This window comes from Plecotus auritus (assembly GCF_963455305.1).
Source record: "Plecotus auritus genome assembly, chromosome: 11".
Taxonomy (NCBI): Eukaryota; Metazoa; Chordata; class Mammalia; order Chiroptera; family Vespertilionidae; genus Plecotus; species Plecotus auritus.
In genome coordinates, this window is record NC_137777.1 from 34,434,741 (window position 1) to 34,455,796 (window position 21,056).

The 21,056-nt window shown below is 40.7% G+C and overlaps 1 protein-coding gene across 8 annotated transcripts in view; it reads right to left on the reverse strand.

The window, feature by feature from the left end:
- The window catches only part of ASPH (aspartate beta-hydroxylase), a 170,907-nt gene that overhangs the window by 48,852 nt on the left and 100,999 nt on the right, over nucleotides 1–21,056 (reverse strand). The gene's annotated exons all lie outside the window — the stretch shown is intronic.

Consider the following 21,056-nt stretch of genomic DNA (forward strand, 5'->3'; position numbering starts at 1 on the left):
ACCAAATCCAAGTGGAAATTTTTAAATACAAGCTGACCATTGCAATGAAAAAAATCCCAAAGTTTCTCCCTATGTGATAAAAATGAAAACCTGAGATGACAGAATTTGTAGGAGAGGCAGTAGACACAATAAGATGACCAATAAGCAACCTGACAGTAAAGATTTGGGTCTCTGGGGCAGATGTCCTCAAACTATGGCCCGCGGGCCACATGTGGCCCGCCGAGGACATTTATCCGGCCCGCCGGGTGCCGCTGCCTCTCCTGCTTAGCAGCGGACTCGTCCAGGGCCCGCAGTGCGCATACGAATTTGTTCATTGTTGTTATTTTTTTAAACTATAGTCTGGCCCTCCAAAGATCTGAGGGACAGAGAACTGGCCCCCTGTTTAAAAAGTTTGAGGACCCCTGCTCTGGGGAATAAGAAATAGTTGAGTCACTTGAGGGATAGCAGAATGATAAAGTGACAGATAAACTATTTCGTATACTTTTAACAAATAGAAAATACCAGCTTTTCTTTGCAAACATATGTGAATATGGATCAGTAACAGACACATAAACCCATAATTATATATATTGAAAAATAAAGCCATTGCTTTTACGTAAAAGAAATAGTGGATATAAAAATAAAGAAGAGGGAATGTCATCTTCAAATACTAAGGTTGAGAGCATACTTTAAAAACAAAATCTCTTTTCTAAATATTTCCGTGTCATATGTGTAACAATGGTTTAGAAGATAAATGTATGTTAAATAATGAAGGGCAGTGATTCCTCAGAGCAAATTTTCAAATCTGGTAATAAAAAGAAAATTCTAAATGTCGACAGGAAGAATAGACATGTTATATATGGGGAAACAAAAATAAGGATGATAACAGATTTCTTACTAGAAAAAAATAGGAGGAGAGAGTAGAGCAATATTTTTTAAGTACTCACAGAAAAAATTTCAACTGAGAATTCTATACCCAGTAAAATTATCTCTGAAAACAAAGAAGAATTAAGGCTTTTTCAGTCATACAAAAGCTGAAAGCATTCATCACCAACTGGCCTGCATTACAATATATATTGAGTGACATCCTTCAGGCAGGAGGCAAATGAAACCAGTTGGGACTATAGATCTCCATACACAAAAATGTAAGGACTGAAAATGGTAACTATATGGGTTAATATACTTTCTTTCTTACTATTTAAATCTCTCTAAATAACTAACTAGTTTAAATAAAATAATTGTTTAAACAAAAATAACAATATACTATAGGCCTTAGAGTAAAAGTAAAATGTATGACAAAATTAACAAATGTGGACAGGAAATGTAGAAATATATTACTGTAAGGTTCTATATAGTATATGTGAAATAGTATGATATTACTTGAAGGTAGAATGTGATAAGAATGTAAGCTATAAACCCTAAACAATCAATAAAGTAACAAAACAAAGAGTTATGTAGCTAGTAAAAATGTTTCAATTACTCCAAAAGAAGGCAGAGAAAGAGAAAAAACACAACAAATAAGAGATGTAAGACAGAAAACATACAGTAAGAGATAGATCTAAATCCAATCAAATCAATAATTACACTAAATATAGATACCCAATTAAATAACACAATTAAAAGACAAATAATTTTAGTTTGAATGAAAAAGACCCTACTATATGCTGATTACAAATAGTACACTTCAAATATAAAGTCACAAGTTAAAAGCAAATGGAAGAAAAATGGTTTGCCAGACTAATAATACCAAAAGAAAGCTGGAGTGCCTATATTAATATCAAAGTTCCAAAAAAATAATAAGAGAAAAGCTTTGTGACCTTAGGTTAGCCAAAAATCTCTTAGGTCAGTGGTCGGCAAACCGCAGCTTGCGAGCCACAGGCGGCTCTTTGGCCCCTTGAGTGTGGCTTTTCCACAAAATACCACAGCCTGGGCGAGTCTATTTTGAAGAAGTGGCGTTAGAAGAAGTTTAAGTTTAAAAAATTTGGCTCTCAAAAGAAATTTCAATCGTACTGTTGATATTTGGCTCTGTTGACTAAGGAGTTTGCTGACCACTGTCTTAGGTAAAACTCCAAGAGCACCATCCATAAAAGAACAAATTCATATATTGTACTTCATTAAAAATTCTTAAAAAATCTTCAAAAGCTACTGCCTATTAAGAAAATGAAAAGACAAGCTAGAAGCTGAAAGAAAATATTTGTAAGCTGTTTATGTGATAAAAGTGTTATAAAAATCCTATATAACACTAGTAAAAGGCTAATATGCAAATTGTCCCCTTGACTGGAGTTTAACCGGGAGTTCAACCAGGGGGCGGGGCCAGCTGACCAACTGCCAGCGACCCTCTCCTCCCCAGCCTCCAGCCAGCCCTGCCCCCAATAACCCCCCTGACCCTGATCAGGAGCAGGGCTGGCTGGACCCCACCTATGCACGAATTTGTGTACTGGGCCTCTAGTAATATACGAAGAATTCCCAAAACTCAATAAAAAAACTAACAGCCCAATAAAAAAGGGTGTGGAAAAATGTGAACAAATACTTCACCACTGAAGAAATAAGAATGAGAATTAAGTCCATGAACAGATGCTCAACATCATTTGTCACCAGGGAAATGCAAATTAAGACCAAAATGAGATACCACTATATATCTATTAGAAAGGCTAAAATTAGAAATACTGATCATACCAACTGTTGGTAAGGATGTGGAAGAACTAGGACTGTGGTGTAACTGGTGGTTTAAATGAGTGGCTGACCATAGATAGCCTGAGGTTGGGAAGGTTCTCTTGCCGTGAGTGGGCATACGTGGAAAGGCCAGGAGTAGCAGTAGGAAGTGACTACGAGAATCAGAGGCGAGGCTGCCACAGGCTGAGGGAATGGCAATGCAGGGACAGAATGAAGTTCTTGCCTAAATGAAATGACTAAATTTTTTTTGGGGGGGTGGGGAGATTTAAACATAAAACTCCTAGAAATAATTTGAAAGTATCAAAAACATTGTAATTTCTTATCAGTAAAACTTATATTCAGATAAATCTGTTTTCATTTGAATAAAAATACATATGTTCATTTCATTATGTTTATAGACTATCTTGTCTTTTAACAAAGCACTACTGGTCATACTGTCACTGAGAGAGAAGGTGATGACATTCTAAAACAGCACAGATTATTGTCAGCCCCCAATATATGACACATGTTGTGATTCTTTCTGTGAATAATGTGCAGCTTATTTTTATGCAACAGCACACCACATGTTTTGGGTCTTAACAGATGGCAAACTCTTTTTACCAGGGTTTTAAACTTGCACACGGGGAATGAAAATATTTATACAGTAAACACTTTAGCTGATCCTATGTTCGGACAAGTTTAATTAAAGAAGGAGATACCAATGGCACAATCAAGCAGGCTCCTGGGAGGACACAGGATCCTGCTTCCTTGCTGAACACATTGTTTACCCCAGCAATTTAAAGCATCCATGGAAATTAACGGTACTATTGAGTTTTATAATAAATCCCTTAAGCATTTAGGGTTGCTTTTTTTTTTGGAAGCTGTTTCAAACCCAGTGTTAATAAAGCTTTAACATCCAAGGTAGAAGGAAAGCATAACTTACTCTTTAATGAGATGCCACTACCAGGATTGCTCAAATAGCTCTCCAATACGCTCATACCTCATTCGGCTTATGGATGTTCATTTCCCACCTACAATCACTTCCTGGGGCAACATCCCTGAAGAACCAGTATTCTCCTCTTGCTCTTAAGATATTAAATATATTGGATGGTCTGAGGAGTGAATTTATCAATTTCATCCAGAGCCTCTTAGAAAAGAAACATATACAAACAAATAATAGTAAGCAGCATCTGGATTTGGGATTTGCATATATTTTATGTAAAATAATAATATGAGGAAAAGTAATGATTATAGTTGTTCATATCTGTATAGCATGACAAAGAGAAATGGTCACCCGGTCTACACAAAAACTCCATCTCTGTATTTTACATGTGAAAAAAGCAAAGCACCAAAAGGCTAAGAGACTTATTCAAGAACAAGTAGCAAATAAGAAGCTCAAGGCCAAATGGCAAATAGGATTTGGAAGCGATATAACAATAGGACCCCTTTCACTATGCACAATTTTCAAGTGCGGATCAACTGATCAGTAAGAGGAATTTAAACGATGAACATGTTCATGAATAGAAAGAAAAATAGATGGTGGCCACTTTAAAGGCAGACACAGACTAAACAATACCCATATCTCCAAATTTCCTGCAGTGTGATTACAGACTCAACCTCCAATTAGTACACCCAGCCACGCACTTTCATCTAAAAACAAAACAGATCAGCCGGTTTGGCTCAGTGGATAGAACATCAGCCTGCAGACTGAAGGATTCCAGGTTGCAGGCTCGATCCCCAGTAGGGGGCGTGCAGAAGGCAGCTAATCAATGATTCTCTCTCATCATTGATGTTTCTATCTCTCTCTCCTTCTTCCTTCCTCTCTGAAATCAATAAAACTATGTTAAAATAAATAAAAACATACACAAATAAATAAGTAAAAAATAAAAACAAAACAGATCAAACAAAAAACTTGGGACTAAGACAGTGGTCGGCAAACTGCGGCTCGCGAGCCACATAGGGCTCGCGAGCCTCGGTTTGCCGCTCTGTTGACTAATGAGTTTGCTGACCACTGGGATAGGGGCTTAATCACAAGGAACAACAACAGCTTGTAATTATTGGAATCGAGAGTCTAGGTCAGTGGTTGGCAAACTCATTAGTCAGCAGAGCGGCAAACCGCGGCTTGCGAGCCGCAGTTTACCGACCACTGGTCTAAGATGACTGACCAAGAGTGAGTGCCAATGCAATGAGTATATTTGATACTTACTATTCATTTAAAAAACACTTTAAAAATATTCCTCATTTTGCCTGGCTGGCATGGCTCAGTGGTTGAGTGTCCATCTATGAACCAGGAGGTCATGGTGTTGGTGTCAATTCCTGGTCAGGGCACATGCCCAGGTTGCAAGCTCAATCTCCAATGGGAGGCATACAGGAGGCAGCTGATCAATTATTCTCTGTCATCATTGATGTTTCTATCTCTCTCTTCCTCTCCCTTACTCTTTGAAATAAATAAAAATATATTTAAACAAAAACTAAATTTAAAAAATTCTTCATTTTTTTCCTAACAAGTCTCTCCATTCGTGTTTTATAATCACAAAGAAACACTCCAGGAAGTGCAGCGTTGAGCTATTATCAAACGTCTCAGAGGATAGAAGAAAATCTGTCTCTGGCCTCCTTCCTCACTCACAGAGGTAAGCAATTAATGGCACACATCGCATGCCCTGCTGGGTCCTATACTGCTTCACTCTCGTGACTGCGTACGAGGGCCATGAAAAATACACTGCTGAGAAATGCACGTGGCAGCAGTTAAAAAAAGTAAGATGCGGTATGAATCAAAGTGACAGGGCACAGAAATAAAAAGCTCACCCAAGTTCATTGGTTTTATGGGGAAGCTATAATTTGCAATTAATGCTATTTCCACCTTATGACTTGCTGAAAGACATTACTAATAACATCACTAATATGGTGGCATAAATGCAGAGAAGTCAGTGATCCTTGGGAGAGAGGAGCCAAATTTCAATGAAGCATCAAAATCAAAGTTAGCACCAGAAATGCACCTTTATCAAATCTTAGCTCTTATGTAAAGCATATCAATTAAAGGCACCATGCTGTACAAATAGGTTTCATCCACCTTTATTTAAAGTTTAAAGTATATTTTGCACAACTTGAACAGGGTTGGTAGAGTTGGTAGCTACTCAGAAACTAGCCTTGAAGGCTCCACATAAACTACACACACACACACACACACACACACACACACACACACACACACACACACAAAGAGTCCTAGAAGTAGGCTCTAGTTAAGTCTATTACATGAAACAGGAAAGGAACAAATGGAAGATACCATCAATGGTACTGAAGAATCAAAAGAGAAAAAGTGTAAAATTCACTGGTTATTAAAAAATAACAAATTAACAATTTTCTCCGAAAGTGGTAGTGTCAAGAGTTTCAAGACAAGACTCTAATCAATTTAAGCTGTTTTATAGAGATCATCCTATGATATCCTAGGAGGACTGACCTTGGAGTTTTCTGTATCAATCCATCATCCCCATCATTAAAAAATAAAGTATCTGGGGGGAGAGATCAACCAAAGGACTTGTATGCATGCATATAAGCTCAACCAATGGACACAGATACCAGGGAAGTGAGGGCATGAGTTGGGGGCGGGCAATGCGGGGGGGGGGGGGGGGGAATAAGGACACATGTGTAATGCCTTAATCAATAAAGAAAAAAAAGTAATTATTCTGTAATAAAAAAAAAAAAGTGTCTGAATTCATAGGTAGATGCAGCAAAGAGAATTCCATAGAAACCACCCTTGCTCACTTGAAGGAAGCCAATTCCAGCATGTCAGCAGGGCTGAATCATCTGGAGATGGCTAAGGGCATTTCCCCAAACCTGAAAGACTTGCATAGATGATTGCTTGCTGCCAGACAGCTGAAGGCATTTCAATCTACATGTTATTGCCTCCTACTGGCCAAACACCTGAACAGCCGAAGGCAGTTTCTCCCAAACCTGATAATCTGACAATGGATTCTGTGTACCAAACCCTGGCCTTTGAAGTGTATATCTACCTTGCCTTAGGACAATTTGTGTTAATAAAAAGCAAGGGGTCCTGAGACAAGGGAGAACTTAGTTCCTTTAGCTAAGTCTTCTCTGACTCCCCCAAATGCCTTTCAAAATTATGTTGTCTCTTGGATTCTTGATTAATTTACACAGCACTTCTCCAGATTCCTGAACCCTTCTAGATGCTGGATCAAGACCCCCAGCATTACTCACTACCTGAGGACCAGCTCACGTCATCCCTCCGCGAAGGCGTCAGCTGCTGTCCATCTCCCCGAGCAGTGAGCTTGCTCTCCTCCATGCTCCCACAGCAATTTGCTCATAAACTCACTTCCTTGTATTGTAGTTTTACATTTACTTTGTTTTCACGGCACTCCACAGAGCACGACAAATAAAATAAGTTGAAATATTTGCTAAATTAAGAAAGCATCCTCTTAGCGAGAAGCTGCTGTCCCTTTCCTCAGGTCTCCTGCTCACTCTCTAAGAAGGTCAACACACAGGGGGGTGGCTAAAGTCCCAAGACCTGGTGCCAGAGGCCTTACCTTCACCCAACACAGATGACTCCCCTGTATAAGAAAACGTAGTAGAATATATATAATTCCTTCTCTTACTCCCTTCACCCACACATGCTGACTCCTTAAAAATTAACCCAGGGAGAAACCAAGATGGTGGCATAGGTAAACACCTAAACTGCTGCCTCGCACAACAATATCAAAACTACAATTAAAAGACAAAATGGACACCATCCAGAACCACAGGAAAGCTGGCTGAGTGGAAAATCTACAACTAGCCGAAAAGAGGAAAGCACATTGAGACTCAGAGGAGCTGCAAAAGGCTGAGGTACGGAGACTCGCACATGGAGAGGACTGACTGCTGAATGCACGGGCGGCTGAGTGCACGGCTGGCTTTCTAAAGAGGGAGGGAGAAGGAAGCTCCCGTCTGCACTGAACTCCAGTCCTGGGCGACACGCTGGGAAACCAGACTCATTCGGGGGGAATCTGGACTGTCAGGAAAAGAGAAAGCACACTAAGACTCGGGAGCTTTGGAAGGCAGAGGTCTGGAGGAGCACGCATGCAGAGAGGACTGACTGCTGAATGCACGGGAGGCTGAGTGCATGGCTGGCTTTCTAAAGCAGGAGGGAGACAGAAGCTCCCGACTGCGCTGAACTCCAGTTCCGGGCAAGTTTCTGGGAACCCCGACTCATTCGGGGAGAAACTAGACTGTCTGGCAATGGGCGAAACTCGAAGGTGGCTTTCTCTCAGAGGTGCTTGCAGCGATTACCGAGGGACACTGAGACCCAGGGGCCTCATAGGGCAGGGCTGACGGGAAACCAAGGCTGTCTGCTCCACCCTGAAACTCCACCCCATCCAAGTTGAGCACAGAGGCTTTTGCAATTTTGCAAGTCTTGTCTCATAAGAGTGTCTCCAGCACAGAAGTGTTCCCAGTGTAGACACAGCTGATCCTCACAGCCAATTGGCCTGGAGGTCAAGTCCTTCCAGTGATACCAACAACAATCAAGACTTAACTACAACAAGGCTGAGCACACAGTCCACAAAGGGGTGCACCAAGAGTGTCCACCTCAGGTAACTGGGGAGGCTGAACCACTGTGCCCTAGAGGACATCTACCACACAAAGCTACTCTACCAACTCCGGGAAGCAACTAAAATGCGGAGACAAAGAAACAGATCACAAATGAAAGAAATGGAGGAAAACAAACGACTGGATATAGAGTTCAAAACCACGGTTATAAGGTTTTTCAAGAATTTCCTAGAAAAGGCCGATAAATTTAGCAAGACCCTCGAGGATATGAAAAAGGACCAACTAGAAATTAAACATACACTGACTGAAATAAAAAATATTATACAGAGACCTAACAGCAGACTAGAGGACCACAAGAATCAAGTCAAAGAGTTGAAATACAAAGAAGCAAAAAACACTCAGCCAGAAAAGCAAAAAGAAAAAAGAATCCAAAAATTTGAAGATAGTGTAAGGAGCCTCTGGGACAACCTCAAGTGTACCAACATCTGAATTATGGGGGTGGCAGAAGAAGAGAGAGAGCAAGATACTGAAAACCTATTTGAAGAAATAATGACTGAAAACTTCTCCCACCTGGTGAAAGAAATAGACTTACAAGTCCAGGAAGCACACAGAACCCCAAACAAAAGGAATCCAAAGAGGACCACACCAAGACACATCATAATTAAAATGCCAAGAGCAAAAGACAAAGAGAGAATATTAAAAGCAGCAAGAGAAAAACAGTTAGTTACCTACAAGGGAGCACCCATACGATTGTCAGCTGATTTCTCAACAGAAACTATGCAGGCCAGAAGGGAGTGGCAAGAAATATTCAAAGTGCTGAATAGCCAGAACCTACAACCAAGATTACTCTACCCAGCAAAGCTATCATTCAGAATTGAAGGTCAGATAAAGAGCTTCACAGATAAGAAAAAAACTAAAGGAGTTCATCACCACCAAACCAGTATTATATGAAATGCTGAAAGGTATTCTTTAAGAAGAGGAAGAAGAAGAAAAAGGTAAAGATAAAAATTATGAACAACAAATACATGTCTATCAACAAGTGAATCTAAAAACCAAGTGAATAAAAAATCTGATGAACAGAATAAACTGGTGAATATAATAGAATCAGGGTCACAGAAAGGGAGTGGACTGACAATTCTCAGGGGGAAAGGGGTGTGGGAGGTGCGGGAAGAGACTGGACAAAAAGCGTACAGCTATGGGGGGAAAAAGAGGAACAATTGTAATAATCTGAACAATAAAGATTTATTAAATTAAAAAATATATAAATAAATAAAAAATAAAAATTAACCCAAAGGCCAAAATTCAGTATTTTCTGATCTTACCATAACTAAGTGGACAAATATACTTATGACTTGAAATAGAATCTACAATATAAGTTACTGCAAATTTGTTTTAATTGAGATGTCTAGTAGCGAACTATTTCCAGGATGTATGAAATAGAAGCCTTTAACCACCTCAGTGATGTTTTATTATTACTTTGATGATAAGAGTTTTTAAAAGTTCTCCCTGGCAACCCAAGATGGGTCTACAGCAATGACCCATTCAATGGTTAAATACTGAGCACCTTCTGAGTTGAAAGCACAGCCAAGCCCTACCGTGTAAGACAAATCACAAAAAATCACAATAACAGAAAAAGCTAGACCTATGAAAACATCATTGACAAAAGTCGTGTTCTTTAATATCTGAAGTTTGAGCATGTGTAGATGGCAACTGATAATTCATTACCATTATTCTCTTTGTCCTGATTGAAATGTGCGAGGGTTAGCAAAGGAATGAACCCAGGTGAGGTCAGAGAGGAGTCTACAGATGAGACAGACATGAGCCATGAAGGAGGAAAAGGGTCCATAGGCAGAGTCAGTCCCGGACACCTCCCCAGCCCAACCCAGTATCGCACCTCCACACAGAGGAGGCGGTCAGTGGTACTCAGACCCTAGGCCGGCTTACTAGCTGAGGCTCATGCACCTGTCTTTCAGAGGCTGTTTAGTGACCTGACCAGGGTTCTTCCCACAGTACAGCTTCAGCTCTTCTCAAATAATCCTCTGTGGTCTTTATATTTTATTAAGTTAAACAGTCTCTTCAAATGGGACTCCAACAGCAGCAAGGAATGATACCTGAACCAGGTGGACCCAGTGAAAAATGTTTAGTTAAGATGATCCTGGTCCACAGACCAGATTGGCCAGGTAAGCAGCACAGCGGACCCAGCACTCCTCAGCCAGGCCTTCCCCTGGGAGTTACCATGCCCCTGAGCTGGGAAGTCAGAATGTGTGGGGGTGGACCCAGCCCAGTTTTCAAGTGATCGCATAGCAGGCGGGGTTGAGAAATGCCGCATCAGACGCAGGCGCCTCACTGGAATCTGACTGTGTTTGGATGCATCACGAGTTTCAACTGCCGTTAATTATCCATAGAATAGCTTCGCGTGTTCTAGATGATGGGCAAGAAGGAAAGCGGAAAGTTACAGAAAAGCGTTAAGGCAGCCGACAAACCATGGGTGCTGCTGATACTGCTGCACGGTGTGCCCAGTGGCGTCATCTGGACCAGCTCCTAAGTGTTGCCGTGGTGGGAGAGCCAGCGATGGGCTCTGGGGTCTGCCGGTGCCTCTGGGGGAAGGCTGTGCCTCTCCTCCATGTGGAAGTATTCTGCCTGCAAACATCCTCCTGCCCCCAGCCTCGTTGAGGGCTCTTCCTGACTCCCTGTGACAGTGGCTTCTCCCCATTGCTGAGATATAGTTGCCTGTTGCCTACTGTCTGGCTTCCCAGTCCCCACCTGCTGCTTATGCCTAATTTCCTGTCCCTTCCCTGAGTGTCTGTGTCACCTCAGGCTCCAGCCACACCCACCCTGCTCTGAGCCACGGCTGACCAGGCTCACACAGAGAACTGTGAGGTCTGCGTGGTGAAGGGGAAGAAGAAAGCATTCCAGCAAAAGGAGAAAAGCATGGCTGACACTCCATGCTGTCAGGGCTAAGTGGTGGACCGGTTTCCTGGGCAGAATCTAAGAAAATCACCCAAAATGAAACAGAGAGGCCTTGATTTATTTTCACTATTACTAATACTTCCTACCATCAACACACACTTGATTTTTAAGTGAAAAACATATGAACAGATGGCAAGAATTACCACTGTAAATGCCACAACAATCTACCAGTATATCAGAAGGATGACAAGTGCTGTGAGGAAGAGCTGTAATCAAACCGAGGTAATTCCAGTAATGCATTTTCACATAAGGCACTCTCCAATCTGAAGTTTGCTTAAAGAAACGAATATACTCAAGTATGATAGCACTGTCTTTTTATGGCACTTTTTTTTTTTTTTTTTGGAAAGCTTAATTTTAAGCAAGCTTGGGCATAGGTGGCTAATATGTTATTCTTTCATTTGCTTCAGTATATAAATAATGTGTTATTACACAGTAAAGTGGATTATTCTGATTGGAAGGCAGGGTCATATTTCCCATCAATTAAAAAAAATTTAGATCCCAAAGATAATTTTAAAACACACTTTCATGGCTTTCCCCCCCCCCATAAGAAACCTGTTTTATTTCCCTGCTCATGCTGTCACAATCGTTACAGAAATTAGCTTTGTAAAATGTTGCCTGCTCAATGGGAGGCATTAGAATGGGATTTTAATGACAGTAAAGAATTTGCTGTTATTGTCCTGTGGTGTGTTTGACTGGATAGCCACTCTGGTGGAGACAGGTGTCCCAAATTACTACTTGTACTACAATATGGTTAAGATCACGAAATGAAAAAAAGAAAAACAAAAATAAAGAAAATGTGTATTTCAACAGAGCTTAAAACCTCCACTACACTTGCTGAGACTGGTAATATATGCTGAGCTTATTTAAATCACTAAAATTGCTGTAATTAAACTTCTCTCTAAATCAGACTTGTATAAGAGTCAGAAATCTCCTATAATTAACTTATCTGTAGAAGTAATCAGACAATAACTGCTGGTATATTTTAGGAACCACGCAAACTACTGTAGCTGTTGAGTGTAATAACTATAATAAATCTTTAACAGCAGTTATCTTTTAACCTCTTTTCACAGCTGCACGGAGGGAGGGAGATGGTCTTCTTGAAGCTTTTCCCCGAGTTGGTTCGAGTGTGCTACTGCTACACTGCTCTGCTGCAGTATGGGGAAAGTACGAAGGAGCAGTCTGTGGCTCAACTGAAACGCCAGCCTGTGCTCCATCTAAGTGGCTATTGGTGCTAATAATGAGGAATATATAGTGTTTTAGGGACTGCCCAAAACAATGAACCAAGGCACCTCCAACGGGCAGCTAAAAGACAGAAGACTATACATACTGACCATGAAGTCATCAAGGTCAAGGCAGGGATGACTCAATTGAACTCGTAAATCAATGGAAACAATCCTGAGGCCAAATAACTGAATCTTGAGGACAGGTGCCCTCACAGCCAGATACAATAGCTTTTATCTCAATAAGATAAATGAATGAGAGACGGACCATGTTTCACACTCCCCAGCCTCTGAATCAAAGTTGTTCAATGTTTTTGTATATGTTGTTTATTTTGTAATAGAAATATACTGTATATATATGGAAGCCAGCAGATATTGTTGGACTTGTTCAAAGACCAGAGAATACCCTTCTCTCATGTGTCCATTCATAAATTCACTTATCCCAATAATCATGTATCTCTAAGATGTTACACGTGAAGCTCACAGGTGAAGAACCAACTGGAAAAATATTTTTACAATTTAAAAACCAAGGGATTAACATCAGTAATATAATTGAAATCACTGAAAGTCAACAAGAAAAAGGCAAAAAGTAAGATATGATTAGGCAGTTCAGTTCACAGTAAGACAATCCAGAATGGCTTACAAATTTGAGATTCCCAGCTCTCTAATATTCAGAGTGTTAGTATTTGTAGTTCATGAACTCAACAAAAGATCACAGAACATGATGAAAACAACTAGTTGAAGGTGCTGGAAAATGACCAAAGACAGGCAGACTTTATAAATAGAAGGGTTTACTTTTGAAAAACTGTTTTTGTTTCTACTTTGGGCTTTCTTGTATGGCAGTGCTCCCCAAATACCGTAAGTCAGGCAGATGACAGCACTCACAGCAACAAAGCACGGAGAAATGGAAAGGGCACATTTTAGAAGCAGGAGAGTCACAGGGGGCTGAGATGCAAAATCTTAGCATAAACACTGCCCAAATCCTGGCTGACGAATAACTTTCTATCCTCCTGGGGAAGCCCAAGGAGCCTGGTGAGAGGCAGGCAAACTCAAACTCGAGGAGGAGGCAGTGGTTATACAGCTGAGCCTTGAACATCACAGGTGTGACCTGCACGGGTCCACAAATACACAAAGTTATAAAATAAATTCCTGTACTGTTCCAGTCCACCGTTGGGAGTTTGAGGCTGTAGAGGGCCAACTGCATGCATTGTTCTATGCCATTTAATACAGAGGACTTGAACATCTGTGGATTTTTGTCTCCACGGGGGTCCTGGAACCAAGCCCCTGAAGATACCAAAGGACAACGAAGTGCTTAGGAAGGCAAAAGTTCTATGTAGAATTTTCATCTGTGCCGGGGGGAGGGGAGGGGTGCCATTAACCCCCACGTTGTTCAAGAGTCAGCGGTATAGGACTACAAAACAAACTACCCCGGACTTAGTAGCTTACAACAACCATAAACATGCGCCACCTTACACACGTTCCTTGCTACACAGAACTGTCCAAAGGGCCACCTGTGGAGGCCCATGACATGGCAGCCGGTTTCCCTGGAGTGTGTAACCCAAAGGCAAGCAAGATAGAAGTTGCAATGTCTTTCATGACCTAGCCTTGAAGTCACATCCTGTCACTTCTGAAATGCCCTCCTGGTGACACAGGTCAGCCCTGTGCAGTGGAGAAAGGACTATACAGAGGCATGAGCTAGAAGGCAAGAATCACTGGGGCCTTCTTGGAGGCTAACGACTACAGAAATCTACCTTTGAAAGACAGAACTGCTTCTGGCGAAATGTGCAAGATGGTTGTAATCTTCATACACACACAGTGTGTGGGTAGCAGAAAATACTGGCTGGAGGTATAAAATAGCAGAACTTGGGGCTGGCAAAGCAACCAACAATTTAGATAGTAAATCTCAGAAGCAAGCCCCAAATTCTGAGTATGAATTCCGCCCAGATCTGTAACAGATCGTTCAACTATGTCTAGAGGGCCACACAGCAGCTGGAAGCCAAACACCTGAGCAGAGGCAGTACTGCTTCACACCGCAGGGAAAACAACAGTTTCCGTTTGAGCCAGACAAGTGAACTATCTACTAGACACCAACCATTCCAGAGTTACTACAACACGTTATATATACAATTCAGCTTCTGACCAAAAATTACTAAACTGCAAATAACAGTGACCTCCTAACCCACACTGAATAAAAAAAAAAAATAGTAGTCAATATCACAGTAGTGATACTGCTTCTGAGGATGCCCAAATATTGGGTTTATTAGAAAACCACTTCAAATCAGTGATTATAAATGAGTCCAGAGAATTAAAGCAAAACATGGCATTAAGGAGTGAACAGATACTGAATCTCAGCAGTGAAAGAGAAATTATTTTAAAAAAGCAATTGGAAATCTATAGCTGAAAAGAACTGTAACTGAAATGAAAATTTTACTAGATGGGCTCAATGGCAGATATAAAATGACAAAAGAAAAAAAATCACTGAACTTGAAGATAGAACAACAGAAATTATGCAATCCAAGGGAAAATGAAGTTTCAGAAACCTGTGGAATGTTATCATGCAGGCTAGCAAGTAACTGAAGTACCAGAAGTAGTAGAAAGAGAAAGAAGAAAAAATGTATTTGAAAAAATAATGGCTGAAAAATATTCAATTTACAAGATTTTTGGTAAGAATTGAGAACCTATGTGAAAATAACTTAAAATGTAGTACATTGTGGACAATTAAAGTTCATACTTTGATATTTCTGTTCATAAACTCTACCTGCCCATTATTTGCATCTCATACTATCACCACCAAATGAAGAGACCCAAGTAAAGGAAAAGGGATTTATCACCTTTTTTCATACTACAACTATTTATTCGGCTCCTACTGTGTTATGGTTAAGTGCTACTGGAGGGATGTGATGATTAATTTTATGTGTCTACTTAGCTAGGCACCCAGATATTTGGTCAAATATGTATGGATATTGTTGTGAAGGTATTTTTAGATGGGACTGAAGTTTAAATCCATAGATTTTGAATAAAGCAGATTATCCACCAAAGGGTAGGTGGGCCATATCCAATCAGTTGAAGGTCTAAAAAAATGCCCCCTCATAAGGAAAAGGGAATTCTGTCTCCAAATGGCCTTTGGCCTTATGCTGCAACATCAACTCTTCCCTGGGTCTCCAGTCTGCCTGCCTTCCCTGTAGATTTTCGGACTTGCTAGCCAAATGTAATCACGAGCCAATTCTTTAAAATAACTCTCTGTTTCTGTCTGTCTCTCTCTTTCTACTTCCCTTTCTCTTTCTAGACACACACACGCCATGTTGGTTGTGTTTCTCTGGAGAACCTAGACTTATACTGGGGTTGGGGGTAGGGGAGTCATGGTCTCACTCTTAAGAACTTTGTTGTTTAAATATTAAGGAGAAAACTCAAAATATGCACTAAAATTCTGTGAGCCCTGGATGTTTTGGAAGCCCAGAGAAGCCCATCTCCTGCTGGAGCGATGCGGGCACAGCCAGGGCAGGCTCCTGGCACAGGTAAGCTCTCAGCTCAGCTCTAAGGAACAGGAGTTTGCCAGGTGAATGTGAGGCGGAGGCACGGAGGAGCGATTTGAATGGAGGAAAGCCATAAGCAGGGGCCAGATGACCAGATGCTGTATGTGCTGCACTAAGGAATCTCGTTTTTAGTACTCAGGCAATGCTCTCCATTTTTGCTCAGAGGTGTTATATATGGTTGCAAGAATCCCAGGAAAAACTTTGTAGAAAAAAAATTAAAAAACACAACAATATTTTTTTTTTTCATTTAGGTGTGACTACTGCCCTTGTTGGTTCTATCTGTTTTCCTCATGCTCACAGAAAACTCGGAAGTATTCGTATGCAGTACCAGTTGCACCAAGCTGGTTGACTAGCTATAATACAGCCATCTCAGCCTTTTCTTTAAAGGGCATTACTCATGCGGTTTCTGCAAAGAACCATTTACAGTGTTAATGTGAGACTTGTTTTCTAGTGCCACCTGGTGTTTCGTTAGGGCACTAATTATTACTTTTTAAAGAATACAAATACTAACCAGGAAATCTTTAAATGCCTTCTTAAAGACATTCACAAAATATACTGTTTCAGCATATCCCTAATTGTAATAAATAATATGTAATATTAAATATTAGTCTAAATCAAAGGAAAATTATTTCCGGTAAAGTCCCTGATCCAAATGCAATTTTCACACACACACACACACACACACACACACACACACACACACACACACGTAAGCCAGAACACATTTCCCATTTCCCATTTTCAGGCAGAGTATTCTGTTGCTCCTCAAATTTCTTTTTTTCTTAATATGTTTTTTTTTAATTGATTTCAGAGAGAGAAGAGGAGAGGAATGGATAGAAACATCAATGATGAGAAAGAATCATGGATCAGCTGCCTCCTGCACAACCCTCACTGAGAACTGAGCCTGCAATCTGGGCATGTGCCCTGACCGGGAATCGAACCCTAACCTACTGATTCATGGATCAATGCTCAGCCACTAAACTACACCGGCTGGGCTTTCAAATTTCTTTAAAGGCTCACAAATCCTCAAATACTAACTGACATTGGACATATATGAAATCAGTAGCATATTGCATACTTTTATATTCAATGAGTTTGTTAAAGCACACCTTTTTAGTAGCATAGAGCCATTTTTTAGTCCTCTCTGTAACACCCCATATCCTTATCCGTTAGCAGATCCTATTGACTTTACGTGTGAATACATGCAGATCTCATCCCCCCTCACCACCTCCACCCCCACTCCCACCCCGGAACTTGGCTGTCCTCATCTCTCCCTGGACCATCGCCATCGCCTTCTACGTGGTCTCCCTGCTCCCAATCTTGCACCTCTAGAGCCAGAACCAGCCTTTTAAAACATAAAGTAGAAAATATGAATCTTCAGCTCAGAATCTCCCAGTGGCTTCCAGTATCACTGAAGATAATATATATAAAGTCCTTCTCCAAAGGCCTTTGTGACTCAAACCTTGCAACCCCAGTGACCTCCCACAATCCCCTCACCCCTTGCACACTTCCGGCTAATCCTCACACTTGCTAAGTGCTTCTCACCTTAGGGACTAAGAATGTGCGACTCCACCAAGGACCTCTCTTCTCCCAGGTGGCTGCACAGCTCACTCCCTTACATCTTCATGTCACTGTCCAAGAGGCCAGCTATAGAGCAACATCCCTGCCCACTGTCATTCTCTATACTCTTGTCCTGTTGTACATTTCTTTTCACAGGTATCATTGCCTATTATATTCTAATTTTTATATTCTGTCTATTATATTCTAATCACATGTTTAAACACATAGACACAGACGTACACACACACACAAATACAAGTACTGTGAGAACTAGGGCTTTGATTTTATTGACTGCTTTGGCCCCACTGCCTAAACCAGAGCCTGGCACACAGTAGGTACTCAATGTTACTGAGTAAATGAGTGAATAAGAATAATTGTTTGATTTAGACATCTAGTGAGCTGTTTTCATATTGCATTACTTTGTAGTTCCCACTATGTTTTATGGTTGTGAGACATGGAATATGTGGGAAAAGATGACATCCAGTGGGGAGAAACTGATATAGCAATTTCATCTAAAACAGATAAATAATCTGATTCCATTTAAGAATCTGGCATCTCCAAATGAGGGCCTATTTTGGAAGAAACCCTATCCCAAACCTGAGACTCTATCAAAATAAATTAAATCTAATTCTTTAAAAGAAAGGGATCATGTAATTATTAATTCTAAGTAAAAACAAAATCTTCCCAATCTTGTCAGTATTTCCTCATCAATATACTTGAGGGAAGATAATACAAGTAGAAAATTAGGCAATCTAATTATTCATGCTGAGACAAATGTATAATTACCATTAAAAATCTCCATTTGGGTTGGGGGAGGAAGAAGAGGGTAAAGGGGGGATAAATGGTGATGGAAGGAGACTTGACTGGAGTGGTAAACACACAATAAATATACATATGTATTATAGAATTGTACACCTGAAATCTATATAATTCTATGAACCAGTCACCCACTAAATTCAATTTTAAAAATCTCCATTTCTATATTATGAAATTAAGATAGGACTATTAAACACATTCAATTTTTTAAATTGGGGTATAATTGACAAAACACATTCAATTTTTTCACTATATATTCCAAAAATGCAATATTCCCCCTTCCCTATCAGTTAACAGCATCAGAGAAATAAGTAAAAAAATAAATGGAATTCCCAAAGCTGACAATTTGCTCAAATAGGGTTTTCAGTAGGATAGTAATTACTTACAAAAAGCACTCCCAAGTCCATATATCTGGATAATAATAGTAGCCAGCTGAGATTAGGAGAATAATAGAGCAGACTACCTGTATTATTTACAGATATTATTTTCATTTTATCCTCCGGTAACGAAGTATACTCTATGAGACATAAGAGTCATTATCCTCATTTCTGGACAAAGACACTGAAGGTTAAAGTGTTTTTAAATACAGTTTTTTTTCTCCTGGTTAATTCTGTGCCCCAAAGAGCATAAGTATGAATGCTTCATGTGTCCACTGAGCTTAGACTTATTAAATCACAGAAGAGTTGACATAATCACTCTGTTTTCTTATCCCAATGTTACTAAAGTTTTTGGTCTCCCATGTATTTCCCATAGTTTTGGGTCTCCCATTCAAGTTTTGGGTCTCCCACAGATTTCCATCCTAGGAGTGCTACCTGAGTCTGGTTCTTACTCCTACTGTTTGGTTTTATAGAGCCTTTATTGTCTGTTCATACTAAATCTTTTTTTTAAAAAAAATGTTTTTATTGATTTTAGAAAGAGAGGAAGGAAGAGTAAGAGAGAAACATTGATGTGAAAAAGAAACTGATCAGCTGCCTTCTGCATGTCCCCTACTGGGCTTGAGCTCACAAACTGGGCATGTACCCTGACCAGGAATCAAACTGGCGACCTTTTTGGTGCACAGGATGATGCTCAACCAACTGAACAACACCAGCCAGGGCTCATATGAATTCTTAGTAATTAAGAAATAATAGAAATTAACCCAGCAACTATTTACTGAGTGTCTACTACATGCCAGGCGCAGAAAATGCAGCGGTGAGCAAAAGAGACAAAAATGTGTTTTCACAGAAACTTGATTGCAGTGGCAAGTTCAGAAAATAAACACTCAAGAATTAAATTATCGTCCTAACCGGTTTGACTCAGTGGATAGAGCATCGGCCTGCGGAATGAAGGTCCCAGGTTCGATTCCGGTCAAGGGCATGTACCTTGGTTGCGGGCACATCCCCAGTAGAGGGTGTGCAGGAAGCAGCTGATCAATGTTTCCCTTTCATTGATGTTTCTAACTCTCTATCCCTCTGCCTTCCTCTCCGTAAAAAAATCAATAATATATATATTTTTTTTAAAAAAAAAGAATTAAATTATCAAATCCAATACCATGGTGGCAACTGCTATGGAGAAAACAAAGCAAGGAAACGAAATCGAGTGTAAGGGGGTTATGCTCTGAAATAAGAGGAGTAGGAAGGCTCACTGAGAGGGCAACAGGTGAGCAAAGATGACAGCAGCAAGCTGGGTGGGTATCCGGGACAAACACTGCACCTGGAAGGAGTGGCCAGTGCACAGGCCCCGAGTCCTATATATGCTTGGCAGGGAAGCCAGAGTAGCTGCAGTCGAGTCAGCCAAGGAAAGTCCTGTACTGTAAGGCTGGGGAGGAAACCATAGTAAGGGAACAGAGGACAGACTGTGCAAGGCCTTGTAAACCACTGCACAGAACTTTGTTCTAATGAGAAAGATATGAAGATGCTGGAAGCATCTGAGCCACATCACACAACTTGGGTTTTCAAAGCATCACCGTGGCTACATTGCTGAGAGAGATCACAGAGAGAGAGAGGGGGAGGCAGGAACACCAGTCAGGCAACTGATGAAAGATGGTGGTGGCTGGAACCTGGGTTGATAGTAGGTGAAGGAGGCAGGAAGTAGTTGGATTCCAGATAGGCTCTGGAGAGAACTGACAGGATTTGCTAATGGAAGACTGGGAGGCATGAAGAAGATTCATGGGAGGAGTGGGGTGGGGGAGTCAGGGGTTCAGTTTTATATGTAAGTTTGAAGTGATGATTAGACATCCAATCGAGGTCATCAGGTAGACTCCAGGTAAATGTGGCAATCTTTGACATTCAGATATTTAAAGCCATGAGATTAGATGATATCTTCAAGAGAGAGTGTAGACAGAAACTCTGAGGACTGAGTCCTGGGGCACCCCGATGTTTGGTGCTCAGGGAGAGGAGTGTCCGACAGAACAGGCTGAGCAAAAGCAAATTGTACAGAGTCGGAGGAAAGCCAAGAGAATGTGGCATCCAGCAGGCTGAGGGAAGGCAGAGCCAGGTGGAGTAGCAGAAGTGGTGAGTTCTATGGAAAGCTGCTACTACCCTCCTCCCTGCCTTTTTTTTCTCCTCCTAAAAAGAACACATCATGAATATACCGGGGAGCTCAGGCATCCTGAGAGCTTATGGATGATGGCTGAGCTAAATCCCAGTCAGTATACAAAAAAAAAATGTCAATCAACAGTTTCCAAGAGTGAGGAGAAAATGTAGAAATAAGCTATTTAGACACGCACAGGTAAGTACTAGAAGAAACAGCTAAAAGAAAGTTGGGAATGGGACTCATGGACAGAGAGTAGTAGGGTAGACAACTA